Genomic DNA, 14704 nt, shown 5'->3' with positions numbered 1-14704 from the left:
AGGTGGTTTCCTTTTTAGGGTTTCCCTCAGATTAACTTGTAAGGGGGGGTCCTTTTTCCTGTTCCATATTTTTCAGGAGGTTTGGTTATGCTCTCTTTTGTCATGATATTCACTGGTATGGAGTACCAGCACCGTTTGAGGAAGTGAAGACTGACCCAAGTCTGGTCTATCAGACCTGGTTAGAGTCTAGCTAGGAATGGAAAGAACTGTGCCAGTTGCTAATAAAATGTATTGGTACCTCACCTGAGTCAACTATTTATTTAGATATGTATACCCCCATTCTCTCCTCAGTGGGGGTCCAAAGCCACTTACATCCTTTTTCTGTCCTCCATTTCACCCTTACAACCACCACCCTCTGAACTAAGTTAGGCTGAGAGAGCGGGACTTGTCCCAGGCTGTTCAGTGAGCTTCCATGTCAAAGACAGGGGGTTGAGCTGGGCCTAATTGTTACATTACATTGGGAAGTTTTTAAAAACTTGGTGATCATTGGCTGTGTAGCCAGCTAGGAAGGGGCTTTCTATAGCCAAACTTGTAATCAGTAAAAATTTCTATGAAGGCTAGGATAAACAAGGCCAGCTGCAGCAGCAGCTGAGTCCAGAGCCAGGGTGGAATAGCCCAGATGTTAGCAGTTAGCAGAGTCTGCCTGCTAATAATTACCCATATCTGAAGAGAGAGAATATTATTAATTATGCTAAGTGCCCAGGCTAGTCTGATCTTGTTAGATCTCAGAAGCTAAGAGTTGACCATGGCAAGTATTTGGATGGAAAACCTCTAGGGAACACCAAGGTTGTGTTGAGAAGGCAGGCAATGGCAAACCACCTGTGAATGTCTGTTGCCTTGAAAACCCCACCAGGGATTTTCATAAGTCAAACGTGCCTTGACAATAATAAAGGAAAAAAAATCAATCAATAAAGCTTTTATTGCACTTTTATTGACATTGTGGGTTTCCATTTTGAGGTGGGGAAAACTGAAGGTGGTTAAGTGGCTTGAGTTTTCCCTTTTTAAGGATTTGGGAGTCTGTTTCAAATCGATTCCATTTTGATCCAAAGAGAAATCCAAAGGGGGGGGGGACATGAAAATGAGTTCTACCGAATTTCCAAATTTTATTCTGCAGATATTCAGAAGTAGGCAGTGTCTTCCCAAACATTTACATTCCCCTGCTAGAGCACCATGTGGTGTGTAACTGCAAGGGCCAATGTTGCAAAAGGGCTCATGGAGATGTAACAGAAAATCCTTTTCTGACAAGGAAAAAGAGAATAGGAAAAATCAATTACAACATCTTTAAAAAGTGAATTTCACTTCCATAATAACACCAGTCACTGGAGCTCACAGGCTTTCTGAATAGTTTATTATTATGGAAGCAGCATTACTGCCTTCCTGTAGAAGGCAGCTCGAGGTATGTTGATTCCACCAATGCTATAATATTGTCATTGAATTAGCAGTTTTCTTTGGGAATTGACTACTGCTGGGCTTTTAAAAAAAGCTTTTAAAAATATGCTTCAATGATAAATTTGTTTATTGTTTACAGATCTGTTTGTTCATAACACTTCAACAGATTGCTCTAAGGATTCTGTACGGCAAACGGCTTTGAGAACCTTCTGTGGCTGCACATAGTCTACAAATACGGTAAATACATAAAGGAATATCAGTTGTCACCTTCTGGGCTGTGTCCAGCCTCTCAGGCAGCTGTTGACTCAGGTCAGTCAGGCCAGATGGGGACGATGCTGTCTGGCAATCTCTTCTCCCACTCTCAGCTCACCCTCTTTCTGCTACCTTTTTATGATATTTCTGAAGTGTGGCTCCCTTAAACCCCCTGGAAAATACATAATCAGAATATAAACAGGATTTCCTTTTATTTGTTATTTATGTAAAACATTTCTATGCCACCTTTCTACCCAGTCAGGGGCCACAAGGTGCAAAATATTTTTTTCAACTGAAACAATTAGCAGAAAATCCAAAGGGGGAATGTTTCTTGGATAAGAAACCTTCGCAATATGTTAATACATGAGAACCTCCAGTATGAGTCATGGTTTGAGGTCTCTCAGGTTCAAGTCCAGCACTCTGCCCACTTTACTCTCACACTTGCACACTGTCAATCAAAGAAGCAACAAAGTCCCAGGTGACAATCTGGCTATCAAGATCATACTTCTGAAGCAGTCATAGCTGTCAAATGGATTATTGAGTTGTCTGTGTTATGTCAGTCAGAGGCTGTGAGTAGTTTGAATGAGAGCTAGGAAATAGACCTACAGTTTTGGATAACGTGGAAACTTTGGAACATGGGACTGGCATGTGAAGGATAGTGACAGATTGCTGCAAGATCAGAGGCTTTCCTGGAAAACTAGTTTTCATCAAGCAGGATAAATACAGAGCAGGACAGCCATAAATTCTTCCATCTGTGTTTTATAGGACTGATTGTGTGTGTATGATTTTTAAAACAACAGCAACAAAATTTAAAAGCTTAGTCATTCAATGTATCTTAGTCATAGATTGGTTTGATTGGAGACTTCTTGTATATAGGTGGGGCACTGTTTCTGGTGCATTATCAACCTCTGTAATGAATGCTGTGCATTCAAGGGCAATTTCCCTTGGGTAATCCAAGGAAAGCACACTCTAATCAGAACAACTTGTAAGTGTGGAAGCAGCATTACTGAATCTTTCTAAGCATTGAATTCCTCTAGCTGTCTAGCTGTCTACAATGTTCATTTTGCTAACTATTCAGTCTTCAAACTTAAAACCTCACTTTCCACATTCTGCAAAGCACAACAGGTTTAATGACCTATAAAATGGATGGTTGATTCTCCTATCTTCTTATTTTTTATTTATTTATTTTTTAAGCTTATATACCGCCCCATCCCCAAGGGGCTCTTGAACATTCTTGAACATTTACAAGGGAGGACCCATTCAATGTGGGTTTCAATCCCTGAGACATCAATTCCTATTTATCTGTTTAATTGTATGCTACCTTGTTGCCAAGGTGTCATGGTAGCATTTGTGAGATCATCTTATTTTTTTCTCACAACAGTCTGTAGGAACTACCCTAAGGGTAGAGGTTATTTTTGAGGAGACCATACAGAATCAAAGAAAAATCCTGTTAGAGCAACAAACAGCCAAGTTAAATCATTATAGATGCAGATCATCTCTGAATCATAAAAAAATGTTAAATGATGGGTCAGACAAAAGAGAACACTGAGAAGAGAACATTCTAATCATAATATCACATGACCGTTGAATGTATCAGCATTTGATTTGGCTGGTCATTATGTCTATGCCTTGTGTTGTATTCTTATGCACAATTATGAGGGAATATCATACATCACATTGATCACAGTAGAATTTGCTTCTGAGTAATCATACATAGGTTTGGGCTGTTTCCTGAAGTCCAAATGCTCCTTTGTGCATTATATAACACACTTTGTGCATTATATAACACATAAAATCTACAACAAAACTTTGATTAAGAACATTTGCAATATTAAATTGATGCATGGAGAAGGAGATTTAAATGAAGAATGGGAAAGTGAATTGCAACACAATGATATTTAAAATAAATGCTGCTGAAAACCACAACAGTAGGTAATTATATTTCTAAGTGAGATAATCATTGTTAAGCTGTGAAGAATATAATTAATTTTTATCACATTATGTAGTGTTGTAATCAATACAGATAATGGATGTGTGGAGATATTAGCTGTCCAAACACATTCAACTAACTTAACGAGTCTCATTGTGTATTCTGTTACTCAGAGTTAGCTGTAATGAAGCTTTTGTCAGTTACTATAGTAATCTCAGAGACTGGGATTTGCTGAGATTAATTCAGAATTTGCTATAAAGTTTGTCATTTTTCTTTTGTGGGGAGAATAATTTATCATGCTCAACGACTCTAATGCTACAGTATGCATGTCTTACACAATGTGCCTGTGAATGTGAGAGATTATGTTGTTGATTATATTGTTGTTGAGATTATGGTGAGATTATGTTGTTGAAGGCTTTCACAGATGGAATCAACTGGTTGCTGTAGGCTTTCCACGTTGCATGACTATGGTCTGGAAGTAATCTTTTGTCTGCATCTATGGCTGGCATATACAGAGGCACTGCATAGTGAGATGTACAGTGGGACTGAACAAACCAGGGCCCATTATGAGACACATCCAGAAGTAAAGTAGGCCATGCACTTTGAACCAGGATAGAATAGTGGTTTGAATGTTGTGCTTGGATTTAGGAGCCCCAGGTTAAAATCCCTGCTTTGCCTGGTAGCTTGCTAGGTGACTTTGGGCCAGTCAGACTTTCTGAGCCTAATGTTTTTGGCAGGCTTCCACAGCTTTTTAGCACAAACTAAACAGGCTGGCTGATGAGCTCATATCCCGTCAATACCTTGGAGCATTACTTGAAAATGTTCATTCATGATAAAAATGTTCATTCATGACAAAATGTTCATTCATAACAAGATCATTAGTTGAAAATGTTCATTCATGACAAAATTCACAGCAGCCCTAATCTGTTCAGAACTGCTGATTTACACAGTTGGCACCTTCCAGCCAAGGCACAAAGCTGGTAGTGACCCACAAATTAATAGAACAATTGCATAGGGGGGCCCTAAGGGATAAAGCAACTCATAGAATAGCTCAGAAAGGTGAACAAGTCTCACTAGGAAATTCAATGAAATATGCAGAGGAAAGTCTTTTTGAAGGGGTATACCACCACCACATCCTTGAAAAGCATGTTTTTAGTTCTCTGTAACCAAGTCAGAAGGACAACAACTGAATACTCTGTGTTTGTAAAGCTCTGCATCACAAACCATGTTCCCTTTTTAGCCTTAGAAACAGTATGGAAATCTTTGAAATGTCTCAATCCATTTATCTTTGTTCTGACTTACAATGCAATCCTAAGCAGACTTCTAGTCTTCTAAGCCAAGTAACTTCGATGGACTTGGAAAAGTGTAACCAGTGGTGGGATCCAAAAATTTTAATAACAGGTTCCGATGGTGGTGGGATTCAAACAGTGGTGCCACCGCACACACGCACCTCCAGTCCCTATTGGGCAGGGAGGTTGCTTTAGGAACCCCTTCTCGGCACTCAGAAAAAATTAGTAACCACCTCTAGAGAAGTGGTGAGAACTGGTGGGATCCCACCTCTGAGTGTAACCCTGTTTAGAACTTCCCTGTTACCCTTGAGGCAACCATGACAAAGTTTAATAGATCCTGCTTTAGATGGTCCATTTCCAAAACATTTGAACTGAAACATCTTTTAATAGAATCTTTTCCCAAAATCAAAGTTTAAGGTGAATTAAGATTTTCCTCATTGGGTGAAACATCTTAGGCATTTGGAAGGAACCAAAAAGGATTTTTATAAGGCTTTTCCATAGAGTTTAAAGCCTATGCTCATGTTCCCAAGGAAAGAAGGGGGAAGCTGAACCCCAGAGCTCAGGAGGAAATCTTTGTTGACTATGCTCCAAGTGGGAAAGGTTACAGAATTATGGTCCCTAAGACATTTTTGGTCAAAATGTGGTGCACATTGCAATGTGGTGCACATTGATGAAAGCAATGTACTACAAGCTAACAAACAAATTGAGTTCACAGTGCAAGCCAGCCATGAAGCTGGAGAAGTCTCTTTTGTTGAGATGGCAGGATGGCTGCCTACCAGGACTGTTGTTCAACAAAAGAACCCTCAACTAGAAGGGGAGGCAGGAGAAGCTGGGCCAGAGAAAGCAGAGAGTACTGTGAGACAATTAGATTGATGGAACAAAGGAAAACCACACAGTTTCTTAATACAAATTAACAACATGAACATGAACCTCAAGTAGGGAGGAGAAAACTGAACTGCTTGCAGATAATGAAGAAAAAATGCAATTGATTTTTCTACAACTTTGTACCTATTGCCAAGTGCACCTCCATCACAGTTATTCTGAGTGTTCCAGCATTGAGGGGAATGCATGATGGACATGTGGATATCAGAAGAGCATTCCTCAATGATGGGCCTAAACATGCAGCCAGAACACGGAGTGAAAAGATGACTACACTACTACAATGTCAAGGTTTCCAACAAGGAAAAGCAGAGTCCTGCCTATTCACAAGAAAGAAAGATGACCAGTACCAGTATGTGCTATCTTCTTAGGATGATTTATTGTTGTGCTGTCAAAGCAAAGAACATACAAAAGAAATCGAGCCAGATAGTGGAAGACAAACAATTGGGGGATAGAAACCATTATCTTGGAATACAAATTGAATGATACGAAGATGGAAGTTTTCTCTTGAACCAGAAACATACAATTATGGACTGTGTTGAGTTTATGGGTCTGAAGGATGCCAAAGGTGTAAACACTCCACTTGAACTAGCTTACCTCAAACTAGAGAATGGAACGTTGCCTGAGAACAATCAACAGTACAACGAGGCCACTGACACACTTCTGTGCCTGAGTACATTGACAAGACCTGACATTTCTACAGCTGTTGGAATCTTAAGCAGAAAAATGGATTCACCCAGTCAGAATGATTGGAATACTGTAGAGATACTGGCTAGATACTAGGGTTGGAGATTTGGATGAAACAAATACCAGATTCGGTCTGAATCTGGGCTAATTCGGGCATATTTGGACAACAATTGTTCGAATATGTACTGCCCAAATATGAACGAATCTGAATACAAGGTATTCAGGCTTTTTTTGGGGGGGGGGGAATTTTGGTGTTTTTTTCACATTTGAGCCTGCAGGGGACATATTTTTAATGCTGGCAGCACCAGAATTTCAAGGTATCACTCAGAGACTGTCCTAATGATACCATCTCAGTTTGGTGTAGATTGGCTCAGGGGGGCAAAGGTTATGGACCCCCAAACAGGGTGATCCCATCCTCTATTGTTTCCAAAGAGATCTAACAGGAGATGGGGGCTACCCATTTGAGGGTCCATAACTTTGACCCCCCCCCCCGAACCTAACTGCCAGGCTCTTCAGCAAGTTCTATGGTGGGAATTGTGGTAGAGGTTTCAATGGGAGGTACTCTGGTGGGGGTCTTGCTCTGGGTGGGGGCATTTCCTGCAGGGCTGCTGGTGTGAGTCTTTTGAAAGGAACCAGCCAACTTTGCAAAAGTTTGCATGGGAGGGGCAAATGCTGTGGGCATCAGGTTCACCTTCAACTGGGTGCCCACAGCATTTTCCTCTCCCACACAAACTTTAGCAAATGTGGCTAGTTCCTTTCAGGAGACTCATACCAGCAGCCCTGCAGGAAATGCCTCCACCCAGAGGAAGTCCTGCTCAGTCCTGATTGGCTGAAGGAAATTGCCAGGGAAAAGAAAAGGAGGCAGCTTGAGTGCTGAGGGTTCTTTTGTCTTGGTTCGTTCTTGGACTAGGTTCCAGAAAGCTGAGTGCAGATCAGGAAGAGAGATCTGTTGCTGCTTGTGCATTCTGAAAAGAAGTCAGACTGCTCTATTCAGGCTGAGGAGGCTTGAAAGAGTGTGAAGGAAAGCCCTGGGCTTGGTGGAAGGTGAATCCGCCGCTCAGGTGCTTGGCAGCTTGGCTGTCCAGACTAGTGTCAATCCAACCTCAGTTCAAAACCCAGACAGGAGAAGACCAGTCCATAAACGGGGTGGTTAGGCCTTAACAGGGGACTGAAAGAGAAGGTGGTGAGTATTAAGCCAGAATCCTTCCAGTCTTAAGACTTGGGTGGTTATGTGAACTGGAAAGGGTGTGGAACAGAGAAAATCTAGTGTCTGTGTGTGTAACAACTAAAAGCTGAAACCTCTGTGAGAGAAAGTTGAAGTAAATCAGAACCTACGTGTATGATAAAGCTTAAGAACCAGAATCTCATTAAGAGAAGGAGTATAGTGGCTACCTGCGTGTGACCAAACCGAAAACTTTAGTGTAACTGAATAACCTCTCAAGAAATAAGTTTTATTCTCTGTAACCAACAAGCATTTAAAACCTCTCAAGTCAACTGAGAAACCTTCATTTCTAGCCAAATAAACTTTACAAATTCTGTTTCATGTTACCAAAAGGTTCCAGTCTATTTTCCTGTGTGTGTCTACAAAGGGTGGTGTCTGGCTGCATAAAAGCCAAAACCCTCTCACAGAGTTTCCCTCCATTTGTTTTTGTCAGGGGCTTTATTTTTTCCTCTGGGGAGAGTTGGAGTGAGGCAGACTCCGGAAAGGGAGTCTGAGCGTTCCAATCTCTGTTACACCCCCATCTCCTGTTAGCTTCCTTTGGAAACAATGTGGGATGGGGTCACCCAGTTTGGGGGTCCATAACTTTGGCCCCTCTGAGCCAAACTTCACCAAACTGATATGGTATCAGAACAGTTTCCAGGTGATACCCTTAAATTTCCCTGCTGCTAGCCCAGGGGTAGGGAACCTGCGGCTCTCCAGATGTTCAGGAACTACAATTCCCATCAGCCTCTGTCAGCATGGCCAATTGGCCATGCTGGTAGGGGCTGATGGGAATTGTAGTTCCTGAACATCTGGAGAGCCGCAGGTTCCCTACCCCTGTGCTAGCCTGACAAATGCACTCCCTGCCGGCTGAAACATGAAAAACACACCCAAAATACAAAAAATTCAAACGGACCCAAATTTTTCGGTATACCCGAATTTTCAGGTATATCCGAATATGTTATTTGTCTTATTCTGGCATACAGATAATTTTATGCCCAAATAAATCCAAATATGAATTTTACTGAATTTTAGTGTATTTACCAAGCCTACTGGATACTGCAAGCAAACAGCTGATTTGAGACTAAAGATCTCATCTTGTGACAACCCACAATTGGATACATGAACTCTGGGGTGAAGACAAAACTGATTACAAGTCAACAAGTGGATACCTGTCCTCCTATGGAGACACCCTGATCAGCTGGACTAGTAAAAAGCAATCACAAGTTGCCCTATCAAAAACTGAGTCTGAAGACATCCCTGCTACAAACGCATGCAGTGGTCTTAAGTGAATTGTATAACTACTAATGGAAAACCATTCATGCAACGCTTTATCAAAAAGTGAAAGCATCCAATCAAAAAGCAAACATATTGTTGTCAAGCATTCTTCTGTAAGAAAGATGTAGCAGGAAGGAATCACCAATATCAAATTCTGACCTTCAGAAGACATGGTTGATGACATACTCACCAAGCCACTGACTGAAGGAAAGTTTCAGAACCTGTACAAGAGACTGAACCTTCATGACTTCAGTGACTAATACTTGAGAAAGCATCTTGGTATATGCAAGTATCAGCTCTTCGCTCATGAAAGAGTTAATGATGCAGTTCATTAGTAAACATTACCTAGATTAGCATAGCCAATGGGGCATCAAATAACTAGTTGAGTGATCCATTGATTGTCACTGGCTAATCAATATATTGCTGTACAAACTTGAGGAAGTTTGGCTCATTCCACACATGCAGAATAATGCACTTTCAAACTGCTTTCAGTGCTCTTTGAAGCTGTGCAGAATGGCAAAATCCACTTGCAAACAGTTGTGAAAGTGGTTTGAAAACACATTATTTTGCGTGTGCGGAAGGGGCCTTTGAGAGGAAGTTGTAAACTTCTCGCTTATTTCTTCTTCTGTCAGTTGGATTCAACCTTCTCACAATGTAGAAGCAGCAGGTAGCTCAGTTTAGAAAGGACTGTTTTATTATTTTCTACCATGTTACTCTTCCCTTCTATTTTTCTTAGTAAAGTTTACTTAAGCTAACCAGCAGAGTCTGATTATTTACTATTTTATATTTTTACACTAACACTATGTAGAGCACATATACATCCAGTGCTCCATTAGCTGGACTGGCTCCAAGTTGAGTACCAAATCAGATTCAAGGTTTTGGTATTAATCTTCAAACCCCTAAATGGTCTGGGACCTTCATACCTGTCAGACCGCCTTTCATGATACATCCCCTAGAGAGCATTATAATCTGCTGGCTCTGGCCCTGGCCTGGTGGAATTCTTTGCTGAATGAGATCCAGGCCCTATGAGAGTTCAATTCCTCAATGCCTGTAAGACTGAAATGTTCTGCTAAGTCTATGACGTTTATGAATCCAGTAACTGATGCCTGAGACAGCAAAAGTTATACCTTGCTGGCCTCCTTACTCCTACTTCTGTTTTTGTTGCATTTTTAGTTGTCTGGACTTTTCTGGTTTGCTACTTTTCCTTTCTCTTTTCCTCTCTTCCCTCCTTTGCAGGTTGTCCCCATCAAGGTATTAAATTTTATTAAGGGTGCCATTGGATTTAAGGTTAAAATTTTAATAATAAGGGTTGAATTACTGTATTGATTTTTCAATTTATTGTTTAAATTGTGATGTGAAACATCCTGAGCTTGATTGTAGTCAGAAAAGGGTAAGATACAAATTTAATAAATGCATAAAATAAATAAACAGAAGCAGTTTAAATATATCCCTAAGCAATACTAATGTTGACTCTTTAAAGACATTGTTGTGCTATGCTTAGTTCACATCCATGGAAAACCCACAATATGAACAGCAAAATAATTTCAGTTAGGTATTGCATTTTCCAAAAAGAGTGCTATTGTTGTCAGATTTTCCCCCAATGTCATTCCAATTAATTTGTTGCATGTTTTATCTATGGCCCTTTCTGCGCGGGCCATTTACGGCACCCTGGGGACGACAAAAACGCCATCCCCAGGGAGCCGTTCGCACAGGCGGCGCTGCGAAAATGCAGCAGTGCTGACCTGGCTCTCCTCCCCCTCCCCCAGGGCGGCATCAGGCCGCCTCCAAAAACCTCCCTCCTGGAGGGAGGTTTTTGGAAAACAGCGCATTCCCGGCGGCGTGGTGTGAACGGCACCTCCGGGATTGTGCTGTTTTCCCCTTCCCTCTCCCACTCACCTCGTCACCTTCGTCGCCCTGCTGGCCTCCTAAGACTCTCCCTCGCTGTCCTCCGACCCCTGGAGGTCAGAGGGCAGTGTGGGCGGGTCTTAGGAGGCCAGCAGGGCGACGAAGGCGACGAGGTGAGTGGGAGAGGGACGGGGAAGAGGTGGCTCCGTGCGGAGCCGCCTCTCTTGTGCCGGCCTCACTGGGGGCCGCTCGCATGCTCCCATGCGAACAGCCCCCACCCATCCATCGGCAGAATTCCTGCCAGTGCAGGGGCGCCCAAAGGCCCGTGCAGAAAGGGCCTATGACTCACAAGTAAATACCAGTGAGTTCATAAGTCCTTTTTTCTATCAAAATGCTTAGAACTTCATTCTTCATCAAATCAGTGAAATTCATTGTTCTTCTCATATGTCTAGTATAGGCAAAATTCAGGGAAATTTCTTTTTGTTCAAGTTGTCCTTGGAGAAGACAATCATAAGTTGGATCCACATCTTGATATAAAAAGAGTTCATCCAAGGTGTTCTGTTCTCTGTCTCCTCAAAGGAGCCTTTAATAGTTCAATGATCCTACCATTGGACAGGCCTACTAATTCAGAAATATGCTTCTTTCAAGAGCCTGGGGAAAATGGTGAACTGTGCAATGAAAATAATAAAGAGAAGTTGGCAGCCTGTAGTATTTCTTCACTCCCATGATTCTACTAAATTGTGCTCTTTTTTGGCCAGCATGTCTCTATTCCAGGTGCAACATAACATAGCTGCCAGCTCTTTCAATAAATTACGTCAGTAGCCTGAAGTCCATACACTTAAATTATTCATCCCAGAACTCCTGCCGTTTAAATTCTACTCTGTTCCATAGCTGCATTCCCCTGCCTCCCCCACCAATCTTGATCCATTACGAATGCGCCTAGTCCATTAGTATCTTTTTTAATGGAGTTGTGAAATGATACTGCTATTAATTACATTTTTTAAAATGAACTTGCTTCTAAAGAAAATTTAATGAGGCAACATCAGCAGTATTTATGACAAATACATTTTCAGCACGGCAAAAGAAACAAAAGAGCAGGAAAATGGTGACATTACAGGACAATCCTAAGCAGAGTTCTATCTTTCTAAGGTGAGGACTTCAGCTTCGAATTGCACTGTAATTTGCCAAGGGGATTTGTCATCACCCCCTTTGAGAAATAGCAGAAGATCCTTCTTTTAGTTCAGAAAAAAAGATTGCTGTTAAACATGACTATGGTCCTTTCCATCCAAATCCCCTAAAACATTTCTAAAATGTTTTCAATTCCCCAATTGACCATGCTGTATCTCTGCACTCACCCCATCAAAATGATCCATGGCCTCCATTATGTTATTTTCCTTTGTTTTAGTTCATTGTTGAATTGATGCTTCTATGCTTTACAGCATGGTGCTGAGATTCTCTGCACTGTTTTACTTAATCCTTCAAAGATAAGCTTCCCCCCCAAAACCCAAATGGCAATCATGCAAATAAACAGGTGAGGGGCAGTGGAGTGAGCTCAGAAAATGTTACAAAATAGAAATTCATGTGTGAACACATCTGGGTTTTTGAATATTGTATTCTGGAATCCCAGGTCACCCTGTGAAGTTGATTGAGAGTAGACAAATGAAAGTAATGCTTCATATAACACACAACCAGGGCCCCTTCCACACACACAAAATAATGCGTTTTCAAACCACTTTCACAACTGCTTGCAAGTGGGTTTTGCTATTCCGCATAGCTTCAAAGAGCACTGAAAGCAGTTTGAAAGTGCATTATTCTGCATGTGCAGAATGAGCCCAGGTTTTGGAATTAATTGCCGTCATATGTAGTCAGGGACTCTATTTGCTTAGGTTTTATTCTGTGTTTGTTTTTAGAATTAGATTTGACAAGTGCTCCAAGTGGTGGAACACCAGACCCTTTTGCTTGGTATGGCAGCTCCTATGCTCCATCCCAAAATTAAGGAAGTAGTCCATTTCAGTTGGATTCATGAAAGGTCAAAGATCAGGCAAAAAACAGCAGGATCTGCAGAGGTCAAAGATCAGGCAAAAAACAGCAGGATCTGGAGAGGGGGAACTCATGCCTGTAGACTAACTCTTTTTTCAAAAATTGAAATTTAGAGTGTAATAGTTCTGAAAGTTTGAGTGCCAGCTCTTATTGGTATCCTCATGTTCTATTAGGTCTTTGCTCAGAAACTGTCTTTTAAAACCACACATTATTCAGTAGGGTTGACAACGGATACTAAAGGTAGAGAAGTGGGTCTTCATGAAACAGTGCCCCATGATGCCACAACATCATTTCTGACTGCATAACCAGAAGTGATATCACGACTTTGAAGGATGCTCTAGAATTGCCCCCAAACTCTATGATGAAAAAAAATACAATTTCTTGGAATCCTAGATCATTCTGCCTGTTTGGAGTAGTAGAGTACCAGGCTAAGAGCTGGGAGAACCAGTTTCAAATCCCCACTCTGCCATAGACTCTGGGTGACCTTAAGTCAGACAAACACTCTCAGCCTAATTACCTTACAAGATTGTTGTGAGAATGAAATGGAGAAGAAAATAATGATGTAAACCACTTTGGGTCCCCATTGTGGAGAAAGGCAGGGTATAAATGAAGTACATAATTAAGAAAGTAGGTAAATAAATATCAGACTCATTCACTCAGGTCAATGGAATTCACATTTATGTAGGAATGTGATCAGTTCTAGATAAGAATGTGGCTGAAACACCTCAACATTCCTCTTTCAAATAGACAAGATTCATTACCCTGAAAGAACTGTCTTGGAAAGATCTCTCTTGGAATCTTGTAAAACTGGCCAGTATGTGTCTACTTCTTTCTCCTCTATAATTAGAGTGCAGGTTTCCCCAAGCAGTAGGCTTCCACTGTACCAATTTCCCTTGAAATACCTCACACCACCCCATTTTTTCTTCTTTCTTCATCTATCTCCTAAAGTCTCCTAAATTATTTACCTTCCTACCTTGCCCCTTTAGAGCAGGAAGTGTCCCCTTCTTTAGGGAGATTAGTTCATGGGACAGAGAAAAATAATATGCACTTTCTAAGTCTCCTTTTGTCATTAAAATGACTCAGTCGTTTGCCTCGCTTACTTTCACTGCACATCCTGAAAATTGCTAAGAGATTGAAGCTGAGAAGCCAGCTCTGAGAACTATTGAAAAAATATGAGCTTTTGTCTGAGTGTGACCTATTTTTTTCCTACCACGGTGTCATGCTTATTGCAGTCTTAAAGTAAATATAATGGGAAATGAAGACATTAAGTAATTGATAGTTTAGGTCTACCTCCTGGTGTGAATGGGATTAAGGAAATGACCTGATAATATTTAGGGTGTGATTTTTAAAATTAAGTTTGGCTAATTAAATTACCAAATGTCTTTTAAGTGATGGATAAGCTCCAAGTGTGCTCAGAAAAAGTACAGAAATGTGAATAAATTAAGCAAAAGGGTCGGTGAAATGATATAAATTAAAGTTGGGTTATTTGCAAGATAATTCTAAGTGAAAAGATAAAACATTTGGAGTCAGATAAACTATGATTACAAATTGGATCAGAATAAAGGACCTCCAGTTTGGAAGCATGAAATGTTTCTCAGCTATCAAAATACAAACACAAAGAGTTGGTTTGCTTCTACTAGTCCTATACATCAAACTATGTAACTTTATTTAAGAAAAACCTTAAGTTCAAATTTCTGGGCAGCCAGATTTGGCTGATATGAACCTACTAATTAGATATTTTGGTTCATGCTACAGAAAAACAAAGGTATATACTTTAACCAGTCCATCATGGTTCTGAATGACTGCCTACAATATTTGCCTACACTGGGCAGAACATTAGATTTTGTATTCTGAAAAAAAATATAATCATCCATGTCACTAACTGACAATCACCCTTGCCACCCGAGGGCGGGA

This window comes from Sphaerodactylus townsendi, unplaced genomic scaffold (genome assembly GCF_021028975.2).
Source record: "Sphaerodactylus townsendi isolate TG3544 unplaced genomic scaffold, MPM_Stown_v2.3 scaffold_18, whole genome shotgun sequence".
NCBI classification, from domain to species: Eukaryota; Metazoa; Chordata; class Lepidosauria; order Squamata; family Sphaerodactylidae; genus Sphaerodactylus; species Sphaerodactylus townsendi.
Note: the sequence above shows the minus strand (reverse complement) of the source record.